Source organism: Pinus tabuliformis, chromosome 2_1 (genome assembly GCF_031772625.1).
Source record: "Pinus tabuliformis cultivar Carrire ecotype Pingquan chromosome 2_1, CPIR1, whole genome shotgun sequence".
In the NCBI taxonomy this organism is placed as follows: domain Eukaryota; kingdom Viridiplantae; phylum Streptophyta; class Pinopsida; order Pinales; family Pinaceae; genus Pinus; species Pinus tabuliformis.
The window spans coordinates 982,014,941-982,028,813 of record NC_142299.1 but is presented as its reverse complement, the minus strand read 5'-3'; positions in this window follow the sequence as shown (position 1 = coordinate 982,028,813).

Genomic DNA, 13,873 nt, shown 5'->3' with positions numbered 1-13,873 from the left:
CTTCAAAGCTCAATAAGTTCCCCGGATAAGTCATAGTTCTTATATTTTTGTTGATAGATTTAGTTATTCGCCCATCACTAGATTAGTCAATCAATTATCCATTCATCCCGTTTATCCATTGCTGGGAAACTGGTCCCTTTATCCCCAGTCGGAGCCACCATTCCAAACGGAAAAGGAGCTGTACTAAGGTCCGGACCGGGTGGTTATCCCCCAATGTTGTTGCAGCGATTTTCGAGGCATCAACATTTTTGGCGCTAGAAGGAGGGCCTCAACTGTGAATGGCACACAAACCTAAATCTGCAAGCCATTCTAAGGGTAATTCTCCCTCCGTATCCCCTCGAACTTCCCATTTGCATGCTGGTTCTGCAGTATCCAAACAAGAAGAAGATGAATCAACTACCACTGCTCAAACCCATCATACTCTAGAACAATTAAGTCTTGAATCCCCTGAAGTCCAGTCTCTTATCCACAAACTTTAGAGCTTCTCGATTTCACCACAGAAATCTGAGGTATCACAAAGCAGTGCGACTTCGCAGTTCAATTTACCTCACCCTCTCACTAGACTTTAGAGCGAAAAGCTCGGTATTGAACCCACTGAGTTCCCTTTACCCAAAAGGAAAAAGGCGAAGAAATATACTGAAGGATCTAACAGTGAAGAGCTTTCATCCACATCCTCCATTGCATCTTCCTCTCTGCAAAGTCAACCATCCACTCCCCCATTACATATTGTTGTTCACCAGGGATTAGGAGCTTTAACATCCCAACCTGTTCACTCCTCAACATTATTTCCTTCCTAGACATCTGGAATTCCAACAGTAGTATCAACCACTACTGCTATTGCAATGGCAGATCCATGGACCAGGCTTGGTGCAGTCAATATGCCTGCACCATTGCATCCATTACCAGATGCTCCTGAAAAATGGCTACCCAAGTTTAACCCAAATGATGGGACCCAGGCTGAGGAACACATTAATAATTTCATGTTGGCAGTCAACTTGAAAGGAGTAACAGAACAAGATGTTGTTGTTAGACTTTTCCCTTACACCTTGCAAGGATCAGCAGGATCCTGGTATTTTTCTTTACCCTCTGGTTCCATTACCAGTTGGAACACTTGCCAAGAGCAGTTTCTTACTAAATATGGAGATGATAGGTCTTTGGCTACCCTAATAAATGATCTCTCCAATCTTAGGATAGAGCATAGGGAACCAATTAAGGAATTTAATGCTCGATTCAATAAACTCCTGAACAAAATCCCGACGGCCTCCAAACAAAGTGAACAAATTCAAAGCGAATGGTATATAACCGCCCTACCTGCCAATATAGCCATTTTTGTAGATAGGGCTGGGAAACCTACCTTAGCCGAAAACATGAAAGAAGCACTTGCTGTGGAGAAACGCATTAATGCTCTAGAAAAGAAAGCTGCTCTGGAAGACAGAAAAGCCAAAAAAGTCTCTTTTAAAGATGACTCAAGAAAGAAAACCCCAAAAGACCCATATGACATGGAGGGTTTGCAAAAAGTCCTAAAAACTTTATCAAATGAAATGGTTGAAATAAAGAAACAGGTAGCCGAACCCTCAACCAAAAGACCCTTTAGGACTTATAAGAAAAATGAATCAAAGCCACCGAATGTCATATCTAATGCAGATTCAGAGCAAGAAGAAGAGGAAGAGGAAGCAATCTCACCAACTGATGATGAAGAAGAAGTAGTAGAATGTCATGGAATGTGGGATTTTATACTCCCCAACTCCGATACCGATAATGAAGAAGAAGCATTCCCGGTCACTACTAGGAGTAAAAGTACTTCCGAACCTGTTTAGGCAACGTCAAAGAAAAGGAGTGCAGGTGCTGCTACAACCAAAGAAAAAGTACCTGCAAAGAAATCACCTGCAGCAGTTCCCCAAAACCAGCCTTCAACTTCTAATACTCCTTCAACATCTAAAACATTAGTGGTATCCGATTCAATGGAGTACAATATTGTTGATGACATGAAGAAAACTAAAGCAAACATTACTATGTTTGAACTTAGTAAATTAAAACATCAGCAAAAATTGCTTCTCAAAGAATTGAATGTTGTTCCTTCTACACCTCTTCCCAGTGCTAAAGCTGCTAATGATTCAGGCCAACCTCCTCCCGGTATGGTTGAAGCTACTGATTCAGTTCTGATTGGAGATAGATCAAATTCTCATACTCCACCTTTCCTTCTAACCTATGAGATCTACAACAGAAACCTGCACAACTGTTTGATTGACTCAGGGGCATCTTCTAACATAATGCCAGCTTCAGTTTGTTCCAAACTGAACATTGAACCCCAGAAGTCTGCTATTCATATTGTACAGTTGGACAGGACCAAAGTACAGGTTGGGGGAGAGATTAATTCCGTAACTATCAGGTTATCTGTTGATCCCAGAGTAGTACAAAGGATTGATATCCTAATAGCCGATATACCTGAATTTTACGGTTTAATCTTGAGTAGGGATTGGTCTGAAAAACTACATGGGTATATTTCTACTGATTGGTCACATATGTGGCTTCCCTATAAGGGTAAGCCAAATCAAATAAGGATTGATCGAGAAAAACATATGACCCATACAGTCATTGAATTTGAGCAAGAAAACCAACCTGTAGCATTTAATAACAACATTTTGGGGAATTATTCATCTAAGTCATTCTTTGGTAACTTTACTGCCCAGTCATCCCCTTTCTCAGTCAACCATTTTACATCTCAGATTGAGAATTTTTCACAAACAGATAGGTCTAGATGTTTTAATGATATTGAGAAAACTGTAAATACAATTGTTAATACTTCTTTATTTTGGTCATTATATTTTGATGGGTCCAAGTCTAGTGAGGGCTCAGGAGCAGGATGTATTTTGGTTAGCCCACTAGGAGAAAAAACAATGCTATCTTGTAGGCTGGAATTTGAATGCACTAACAATACAGCCGAATATGAAGCCTTAGTCCAAGGATTGTATAAAACAATCGGCCTTAAAGTACAATATCTAAAGGTATTCGGCGATTCTGAAATTATTATCAAACAGGTGAGAAATACAATTCATTGTCTTTCAAATCATCTTAAACATTATCAATCGCTAGTACAAGAACTCACCTCACACTTTTTGGCATTCAATATTTCCTCCATCCCTAGGTCTCAAAACTCGGCAGCCGACTTGCTAGCCAATGTAGCTTCCAAGCTCCTACCTTCTGAAGACTATAGCCCAGATAGATTTTCAGTAGAATTGCTTTTTAGGCCATCAATTCCTGACAATGTCACTAATTGGAGAGTATTTAACCATGATGAGGATATTTTACAATTCTTAACTTCTGAAAAGTCCTATGATAATCAAATTATTGAGGAAAATGAGCATGACTTTCAAATGAGAGAAACACCTCAGGAAAATTCAATTCCTAAGCCTGTGGTAAAACTGGAAAATCTTTATGATATTAAAGACAGGTTTAAACCTGTGACTAATGCAAAGCTCCAAAGCTCTACCCTAAGGTTTGAGTTGATAAATCTTGGTACTGAGCAAGCTCCTCAAAACATTAATTTAGGATTAGGACTTTCCTTGGAGGAGAAAGAGGCATTCATTAAACTGTTAAGGAAAAATAAACAGGTTTTTGCTTGGAAATATGATGATTTGAAGACATATGATACATCCATTATCCAGCATACCATTCTAGTGCTTCCCGATCAGAAACCAATTCAATAGAAGTTAAGAAAAATACATCCAAGTTTAGAGAGTCAGATAAAGATTGAACTTAACAAACTCTTGAAAGCCAAGATTATTTTTCCAGTCCGACACTCAAACTGGGTCTCCAATATGGTGCCAGTCAGAAAGAAAAATGGCGACATTCGGATTTGTATCGATTTCAGAAATTTGAACAAAGAAAGCCTAAAAGACAATTTCCCATTACCTACCATGGAGCAAATACTCCAATCAGTAGTAGGCTCTAAATTAATGTCCTTTCTAGACGGTTTCTCAGGATATAACCAAGTTTTGGTCCATTCTGATGACCAGCTTAAAACCACATTCAGAACAAAATGGGGAACATATGCATATCAGAAAATGCCCTTCGGACTTATTAATGCAGGAGCAACATTCCAAAGAGCGATGGATATAGCTTTTAAAGGGTTAATTAATAGAACAGTAGTCATCTATCTTGATGATATTACTGTATTCTCTAAAGAGAAGTCCGATCATTTGCATGATCTAAATCAAATCTTTCAACGCTGCAAAAGATATGGTATTTCTCTTAACCCTAAAAAATCTTTCTTTGCTCTTGACCAAGGAAAGCTCTTAGGCTTTATTGTGTCTAAAGATGGCATTTATATTGATCCTGATCGGATCAAAGAAATCTCTGAAATCCCTTTCCCACATAATAAGAAATCCATGCAGTCATTTTTAGGCCAAATCAATTTTGTTAAAAGGTTTGTTCCAGATTTCTCTCAAATTATTTTGCCACTTCAAACTATGATCAAGAAAAATTCAGTCTTTAAGTGGGGATCAGCAGAAAAAGAAGCGTTTGATTTAATCAAGCAATCAATAATCGATGCCCCAGCGTTAAATACTCCCAATTTTTCTAATAATTTTACATTATACACTATCGCCTCCACCTCGTCTTATGCAGCAGTACTCACGCAGCTCAACGATCACAATTTGGAAGCACCCATTTCATTTTTTAGTTCAAATCTTCAGGGTGCTGAATTGAATTACTCCGAAGTAGAAAAACAAGCCTTTGCTGTATTTAAAGCGGTCAAACATTATAGACCCTTCCTTTTGAAAACCCACACAAAAGTTATAGTTCCTTTCCCTGCAGTTAGGCAACTATTAATCCAAAGAGAACTGGGTGAAAAAAGGGCAAACTGGGTCATAGCGCTTCAAGAATATGACTTAGAAATTAAGCCAGCAAAGATTGTTAGAGGCCAAGGTTTTTGTAGGTTATTGGCAGGAGCATCCAACATTCCAGAATCACGTGATACAGATCAAACTGAAGAAATCAACCAGATAAGTGTTACTGATTCTGAGTCTCAATATGCAAATTTAATCTTTTATTTAAAAAATGGTTATGCACCTCCTAACCTGTCTTATAAGAACAAAAGGGCCATTAGGTTAAAAGCGAAAAATTTTACAATTATTGATGATGTGCTTTTTAAGCAGAATTATGATTCAGTCTTATTAAGATGCCTTGAGAAACCTGAAGCACAAAAGGTTTTGCAAGAGTTACATGATGGACCAGCAGGAGGACATTTTGGAGCTGACACAACAGCTCACAAAATTATTCATGCTGGATACTATTGGCCCACTCTGTTTAGAGATGCCCACGAGTATGTAAGGAAATGCCTCAATTGTCAAACTTCTAGTGGAAGACAATGTAAACGAGCTTTCCCTCTGCAACCAATCAACATTGAACAACCATTTGAGCAATGGGGATTGGACATCATTGGGGAAATTACTCCACCTTCTTCCAAACAGCATAAGTATATCCTTACTGCTACCGATTATTTTACTAAGTGGGTTGAGGCAATTCCTTTGAAGATAGCAAATTCTGAAGCAATCATTGAATTCATAGATCAATTCATCATTACCAAGTTTGGTGTCCCAAATGCTCTTTTTTTTGATAATGCATCTTATTTCTCAGGCAATGCTATGTTTGATTTCGCTATTAAAAGAGGATTTAAATTGAAATATTCTGCTAATTACTATCCCCAGGGTAATGGTTTAGCAGAGTCTACCAATAAAAATCTGATCAAAATCATTAAGCGAACTATCGAACAGAATCATAAAAACTGGCACAAATCCTTAATGTTTTCATTATGGGCTGATAGGATAACACAAAAAGCTTCTATAGGATCTTCTCCGTTCAACCTTGTGTATGGAAAAGAAGCAGTACTACCCACAAATCTTGTTCTTCCTTCTCTAGCCCTAGTTCAGTTCATTGAGGAAAGCCCTTCCTCTTCTATTAAGCTTAGACATGATCAAATTTTAAAACTAGAAGAGGAAAGAGAAAAAGCCAGGGTTATTCATGCCAAACATCAACAAATCATCAAGGCAACTTTTGATTCAGTCTCATCCGGTTCAAAACAATTTCAAGTCGGTGATTTGGTTCTGAAATGGGACAAAGCCCATGAGGACAAGGGAAAACACACCAAGTTCCAGAAGATGTGGCTTGGACCATTTCAAATCTGCGAGAAGATAGGCCATTCAACTTTCATATTGCAAGATTTATCAGGTTTGAGAGATTCTCTCCCTGTTAATGGCCTTATCTTGAAGAAATTCTTTAATTGAGGAGGTAACCCCTTCTCCTTTTAGTTTAATAGAGTTTTGTAGTTTGTAGGATCTTTAGAAAATAAAGTTGTAAGGTATCCTCCATTGACCTTTGCTGTGTTTGAAAAATTGATCCACAGAAGTAGTATGATATTTGCTTTTAAAATAATAGAAGTCTTAACCGAAAGGGATAATTTCTAGGAAACTGGGTACCATTGTATTCTGAAACCACACTTCAAGTTCTGTGAACTCCTCTCAAAGTTTAGAAGTATTGTAAATCATTCTCTGTTTTCAAATAGGTCACAAAAGGTTATCAATATCAAGATAGAAGCTAATCCAACTTCAGCATCTTCAACTCTTACCCTGTCATCCATCTACTCTTAAGGAGAAAATTGTCCATCCCATTCACCAAAGTTTATGATTATTCAGAGTGTTATTCTAAAAATTTTTGATACAAAAGATAAGAGGTCTTCTTACAAGCCTGCTTACCATGATCATAGGGAAATAGTCTAACCGACATTACCAAGACTGCATACCATAACAGGGTAATGGCTTAAGAATTATAAGACAAGAGGTCTCATCACGAGCCGGCTTGTTCGGTTAGATTACTACCAGTGAATGACATTGTCAATAGTTGGCTATCAAACCAGGACAATGGCTTTTTATCTTATCAATAACCAAAAAAGGAAAAGAAATACAAAATATGAAAACATTCTTTGAATTAATTCTGTTAATCACACTCTTAGATTGAATGGGACAATGGACAATAACATGGTTAAAAGGTATCCCTGTCGAAACTATGAATGTTTGCTCGCAGCAGAGCCTCTACCTATGATGGACGAGTTCACTATAAAAGCTGATTTGGAAAGGTTTTCTGTTTTATCATTATAAACCAATAAAGGCCTATTTAAAACTTAGAATGTATCTATTTTCTTAAAAAGAGAGGAATTTAGCAAAATAGTTTCATTTTACTCGGAATGCATATATACCTAGTTATATTAGAATTTTCCCCTTTGATTAGAACTCTATTTTGAAAAAGTTTAAGTATTTTTATACTTTTCAGAGATAACTGTTTCTTCCAGCGAATCGCCAATTGTTGTGCTCTACAACAACCCCCCATTTCATATCATTATTCCTAAAACTATCCTATGAAATGGGTCCCTTTAGATTTTAATTGGTATCAATATCGTATTATTTAAAAAGGTTCGAAAAACAAATGAAAACATTATAAAAAAACCTTTTTGAAAAACCCATTCATGCAAATAAATCAATCTTTTATCATTGCGATAAAGCGATCGCAAGATCGCATATCGCAATGACACAAGGATCATAACTAAATGGCACATTGGATTCCGCCAATGCGATATCGCTATCGGCTATCGGCAATACTCTATGCACATTCTTAAAACACCTCAGGCCATTCCCCCGATGCGATGCGATATCGCTATTAGAAATCGGCGATATACTGTCCATGTTATATGTAATGCCAATACTCCCGATGCGATGCGATATCGCTATCAGCGATCGGGGTTTTCAAAAGGTGTCAATATAAGAAGTTTAAGCTTTCCCCGATGGCCGATTGCGATAAAGCGCAGATTTCAAAAAAGCCGTTAAAATGAAGGGATATCACGATCAATTCATATTAAAAGCTTGATCTGTCCAACAATGATTCACCTGTGCTCAACCGCCAAAACAGCTATAACACACTTAAATGAATCATTCGGCCGATTAATGATATAATGGGCATTTAAGGATTGGTAGGTTTTAAACGGCCATTTAATGTGATTGTAAGTCCTAAAATCTTCCCATGGATTGTATCTGCGCCCATTTTAAAAGTTAATCTCTTATCACGCATCGGTCAATATATCTCATCACATTGAAGTTTTCATTGCCAATTCTCTGTGTTACATTTATTTTCACTTCTGTGCAGAATTCATCCAAAGGAGAAAGCTCAAGAAAAATGGGGAAGAAATCTAAGAAGACCACAGGCGCTTCTGTTGCGCCAGCCGCAGGACAAGCTGTCGCTGACCCCTCAAACAAAAAGAAAGGATTGATTTTAGATACTACATGTTTTGGTCTCAGCAGAACTACTTGGCAAAGCACCTACAACTTGATTGAAGTTGAAGAACCCAAAGTGACAACAGTAGAAGCTACTGCAGATTCAACTCGGAAATCTGATGCCACTTTAAAGGACTTAGCTGACTCCTTCCTTCATCGGATAGTAGCTAGGGAACAAATTCTCCCATACACAGATGTAGTGCGGTGGGCAATTAAGGAAATCCCAATCCTGGATAGAACCTTCAGCACCAGAGACGGGAGAATTTTCGGGTCGTTCAAAGCAGATGATCTAAGGCAAATGTATCATTTGCCTGAGCCAGAGAAGACATACAATAAGGCGTTCTTGGAAAAATTCCGAAACGAGAATGAAGTTGAATCCGAACCCATCCGGGATTGGAGACAAAATCCGGCAAAGCACAAACATGAATCTTCCGGTAAGTACTCGGTCGATTCCCTGGCTTCTCCCTATTGCTACGCTGGAATAATGATGTGTAGATTGTGGGGATTGCATGATTCTTCTAATTTCACTATAGAAATGGTTCCTTTAATGGAAGTGGCATGCAACAGTATAATAATGGATTGGGCCACTATTCTCTCAGATAAGCTAGCCAAAGCTGTTCTTGAGTTTAGGAATAAGACTCGCATCTCTGAAAGGATAATTCCCCCATTTTATTACAGTGCCTATATTTTAGATACCTTGTGTTTTAATTTTGAATTTCCCGTGCTCGGCTGGAGGTGGACGCCACAAGACTCCATGCCTATTCACATTTACCACCAGAAATTATGGAAATCCTCTTACAAGCACCATCTGTACCAAGTCTGCAATGGCTTTATGTTGCCTATTTATCATTCTATTTTTGATAAACCCATTCCCAAGATTTCCTACCAAGCTGGGATTGATTTAACAGCAGTAGGGAGATGGTTTGGAGAGGAGAAGTTCACTTATATAAGAGTTTTCGGTAGCCAAGCCGAACCTCATGTCCTCCCTTTATACATACCTGATAAACTATTGGCAAGGGAAATCTCTTACCAGATTATTGCTGAGAGTGTTACACAGACTCTCAAGAAAAATAAGAAGCAGGGCTGGCCCTCTTTTCCTTTGAGATGCGGTGTCTATACCTTGCATGATCTCAAGCATGCAGAAAAGGAAGCTACAAAGATTAAATCATTAACTCTAGCAACTCTTCCAATAGGCAATTTGGTCCAAACAAAGTTGCCTATAATGCACTAGAACAGGCCAAATTGTCAAAATTTGATCATAAAGAAGATATGTTTGACGACCTGTTCTCTTCAGCTGAGTCAATAATGCAGGTTAAAACATTGGCCAAAATGAAATACCATGATGAAGGGTTGACTGAATTTAACAGACTTAGAGAACAGAGGTTGCAAACTCTGCCTCTAGATCTATTAGCAACAACCCCAGCGACATCGTCAAGCGAGCCTGAACGGCAACAGTCAAAGGAACCTCCAGTTACAAAAAAAGAACAAGAGAAGCCACAGGAGGAAAATCAGAAGAAAGAGCATGAGAATCAACAGAAGAAAGAGCAGGAAAAACTGCGGGAGGAGACCCAAACTGAAAAGGAAAAACAGACCACCACTGAAGTAAACATGGATGCTCATATCGATCCTAAATTGCTCCAGGAATGGAAGTAATTTGATTCTATTATCAGTGGTCTAGAGTGTTCCAAGAACTCTGACACTTCAAAGGCAACAGACACACAGGAAATCACTTCACCACAGGTTCTAAGTGGAACCAGCGGCCCACCCATTTCTAAAGAGGTAGAGATAATACCAAAGGACCCCTCCGACCAAATCATTTTGCAGGTAGAAGAGATTCCTCCCTCGGATGTCTTCTACAGCCCAAGGCATAAACCTGTAGTTAAACGACAAAGGAAAAGAAGAAGGACTGATCAACCTCCCCTTTTCCTAGAACAGACAGTCACGGGCAATGTGGTTTGGAAGGAGGAATTTGACCCCTCCGATGACCTGACAAAACTGTCACAATATGCTAGAGCTTATTCGGCAGCGACAATAGATAAGGCATCAGAGGTAAGCCTTTTATTGAAAACAAAGGATCAGGAGATTTTCTCGTTACATGCACAGCTAACTGAAGCAAAGCATAAAGCGGAGCAGGAAGAGCAGCAATTGTTGACGCAACAACAATTAAACAGTCAACTAACTCAACAATTGCAGGCAGAAAAACAAAGGATTGACCAAAGCGCAATCCAGAAGCAGAAAGAATTATCAGAGGCATTAGCATAATTGAAGGCAGCAAATGAGCAAATGGTGAAAACAAAAGATGAGCAAATTACTCAATTATCATCATAGCTCGAGAAAACAAAGGGCGTTCCACAAGTGGCTGAATTTAGAGTAGAAGTACTAGAAATAAATACTGCATTAATATCCCAAATTAAGCTTCTATGTCAACAAATCGCCCAGGCAGAGCCACTATGTGAATTAACGACATCCATAAGTAAGAAAGTAGACAAGGCCAGGACTGAATTGGATCAAGCTGAAGAAATGATAACTGCATTTCTAGACTGGCAAGATTCTGATCAAGGACAGCGGTGAATTTACCCAGAATCTTAGAATCACATAAAGATATACTCTTCACAGAATGGCAGTCCCAGTTAATGAGAGCAGAGAGGGCAGTTTCAAGATGCAAATCAACTTCAAGTAATTTAGTTGAATTAGTCAATAACACTCTCTACTTATCAAACATGATTTCCCAATGCACACCAGGAAAGTTAATAACGATGAAAACATTGGAGCAATCATGTTATCCAGATCTAGAGGAAAAGGGGAGATTAATCGCTGGGATTAACAGTTTAACCTGGGACACCTATTGGTTCTTCTTGGTAAAGCCGCACACACAGAGAGCCGCCCTCAAGTGCCTTACGGATGCAATCGGTTATATTATCCCTGATATTCAGGATGCCACCTATGCCGCCCAGCTCAGTTCTCGCCTCAATAAACCACCTAAAGTGGAGCCGATGCTTGCGATAAGTCAGCTCAGATTTAAAGGCAAGCAGCCTACTTGATGATTCATGCCGCCGACTGCTAGATTGCTGAAGAAAATAGGATCAAAATTTATTGATACCAATTAAGTAGGATTTCAGTTTTAGATAGTTAGATTAATTAAGTATTTATAGACCCTTTCATTGTTTTGGAAAGGGTCGTAAAGTTTTGTACCTGACTTAAAGACTAAAGTTTCACTATTGTGCTTCAGCCATATTCTTTTATGAAACTGGACCAGTTATTCTAAATTTGACAAGGAAGCTTTTTATGCAATTGTGCACTATTGTCTTTGTTTGAAAGTGTTTCTGCGTTAAAGGAAGAATCACAAGTAGCGATTGATATTGGGAGTGTCTAGCAGCTCATATGGTACTTTTATCTATGTCTGAATTCATTCCTTTCATATGAATTGTTATTTGATTATCTTTGCTATTATCGAATATATATATGTGCTTTAACAGCAGTTTTGTATTCTTTCCACTATTGGATGTTTATGGTGTGCTTTTCTTTTAATCATGTATGTGTTGATGATATAAATGATAAGTGTAGCAATATGGCTTTAATCGCTTTGCTTAACTTTTTAAGCACAGTAATCCTGAATGAAATAATGTCCATGTCTGTTAGATGGAGTCATCTATATGCCTGTCTATAGACACAGATCATCAAGCGCTATACTTCAAAGCTCAATAAGTTCTCGGGATAAGTCATAGTTCTTATATTTTTGTTGATAGATTTAGTTATTCGCCCATCACTAGATTAGTCAATCAATTATCCATTCATCCCGTTTATCCATTGCTGGGAAACTGGTCCCTTTATCCCCAGTCGGAGCCACCATTCCAAACGGAAAAGGAGCTGTACTAAGGTCCGGACCGGGTGGTTATCCCCCAATGTTGTTGCAGCGATTTTCGAGGCATCAACACTATGCTATGACTGAATTGTACCATGATGGTACTTCAAAATATGTTGAGCCACATTCCTTGGCTCAATCATAAACTGATCGGCCAATTTTTGGTTCCTCTAACTAGGTTTTCTTTTTGAAACAACTTATGTTGTGGAAATCCTAGGTGCTCCCTCTACACTGTTCCTTTCTAGCACATCAACTATCTAAAATGTCAATAATTGTCCTTCATCTTGAACTTAGAGAATAACTTCCTCTAAATATAAAACAAGGTTATGTGATTGCTCCCTTTATTACATAATCAATTTCTTTCTACCACAAATGCACCCTCTAACACATGAATCTTTCTTTCATCAGAGATAAATCATTAAATAATAATATCAACCGAGACTTATAATCCAAGTATACAAAGCCTAATGTGTCTTATTACGAATGTACAAATCCTTCTGCAATCATGTGACTTCTTCTCATGTACCTCAAATCCTTGAGGTATCTCTATGTACACTTCTTCTTCCTTAACCACTTCATTGAGAAAAATAATATCTCATCTACCTAGTGTAATTTTCAAAGAAATGATAATATTTCTAATAGAAGAGTACCTGATGGATTGTCATGATCCTCTCCCTCTTTTCAAGAGAACCTTATATTATAAACTCTTGCTTTGTACTTGTCTATGATTCCATTTTTTACATGCTAGATCTTGTAGATCCATTTGGAAATCATTGACTTCTCTTTTGCATAATCAAGGTATACTTCTAACTTGCTGATATGCTTGCTTCCTCTGAGCTCAGATCTCATATAGTACAATATCTCCAACACAAATCATTGATTATGGGAAAGTCCTCTTGTTACAATCTTTGCTTCATTCTTCCACTACTTCCATCTCCTGCCCAAGCCTTGGAAACCTTCACTAGGAGGTCATGGAAGAACAATTATAGCCAAGTAAATATTCCAAATAAAATAGTCTAGTTAATAGTAAAACAATAGCAATAATAATCAAGGAAGAGAGATATAAGATACTCATCTTTTTGAATACCATAGGAAATGTTAGCTTCCTCTTGATCTTAGCCTTGTTGCATCCATTTTACCATCCTATTCCTCCTCACCAACATGATGCCATTTCTACCTTGCATGAGTTGTGGTTTCTTCTTTCAGCGGAAATTTTAATCTAGGTCCATATCTAACGATTTATCTACAAACCCTAGGAGATATACATCCAAGACTTTTAGTCTTCTAGGATGAACCCTAGAGTCATTTTACACCTTTTTCAAATCCAAATGTGCCAATTATACTTTCCATAACCATAAATTCCTAATGCCTTAGTAAACATCGAATATATTCCATCTTCATATCAGGCTAAGAAAATGTATTAAGTTTAGTAATTTTGAATGAGATGTCTTCATGATAGACTCAAAACATTACAAGAAGCCGAAACTTCATTATAGCACTGATAATAATAAGAGGTTTTGCAAATGACTCAATTATCTCAAGATGACTTTGGTATCCAATATTGAAGAGGAGCTCAACCTCTTCTTCATTGTAAGCTCGAACATTTGACACACTCTTCAACAACCCTTTTAACATTGACAGTTTATTCTGGACTTATGGAAATAGAAGCAACAAGTGTAGCTTTTTATAT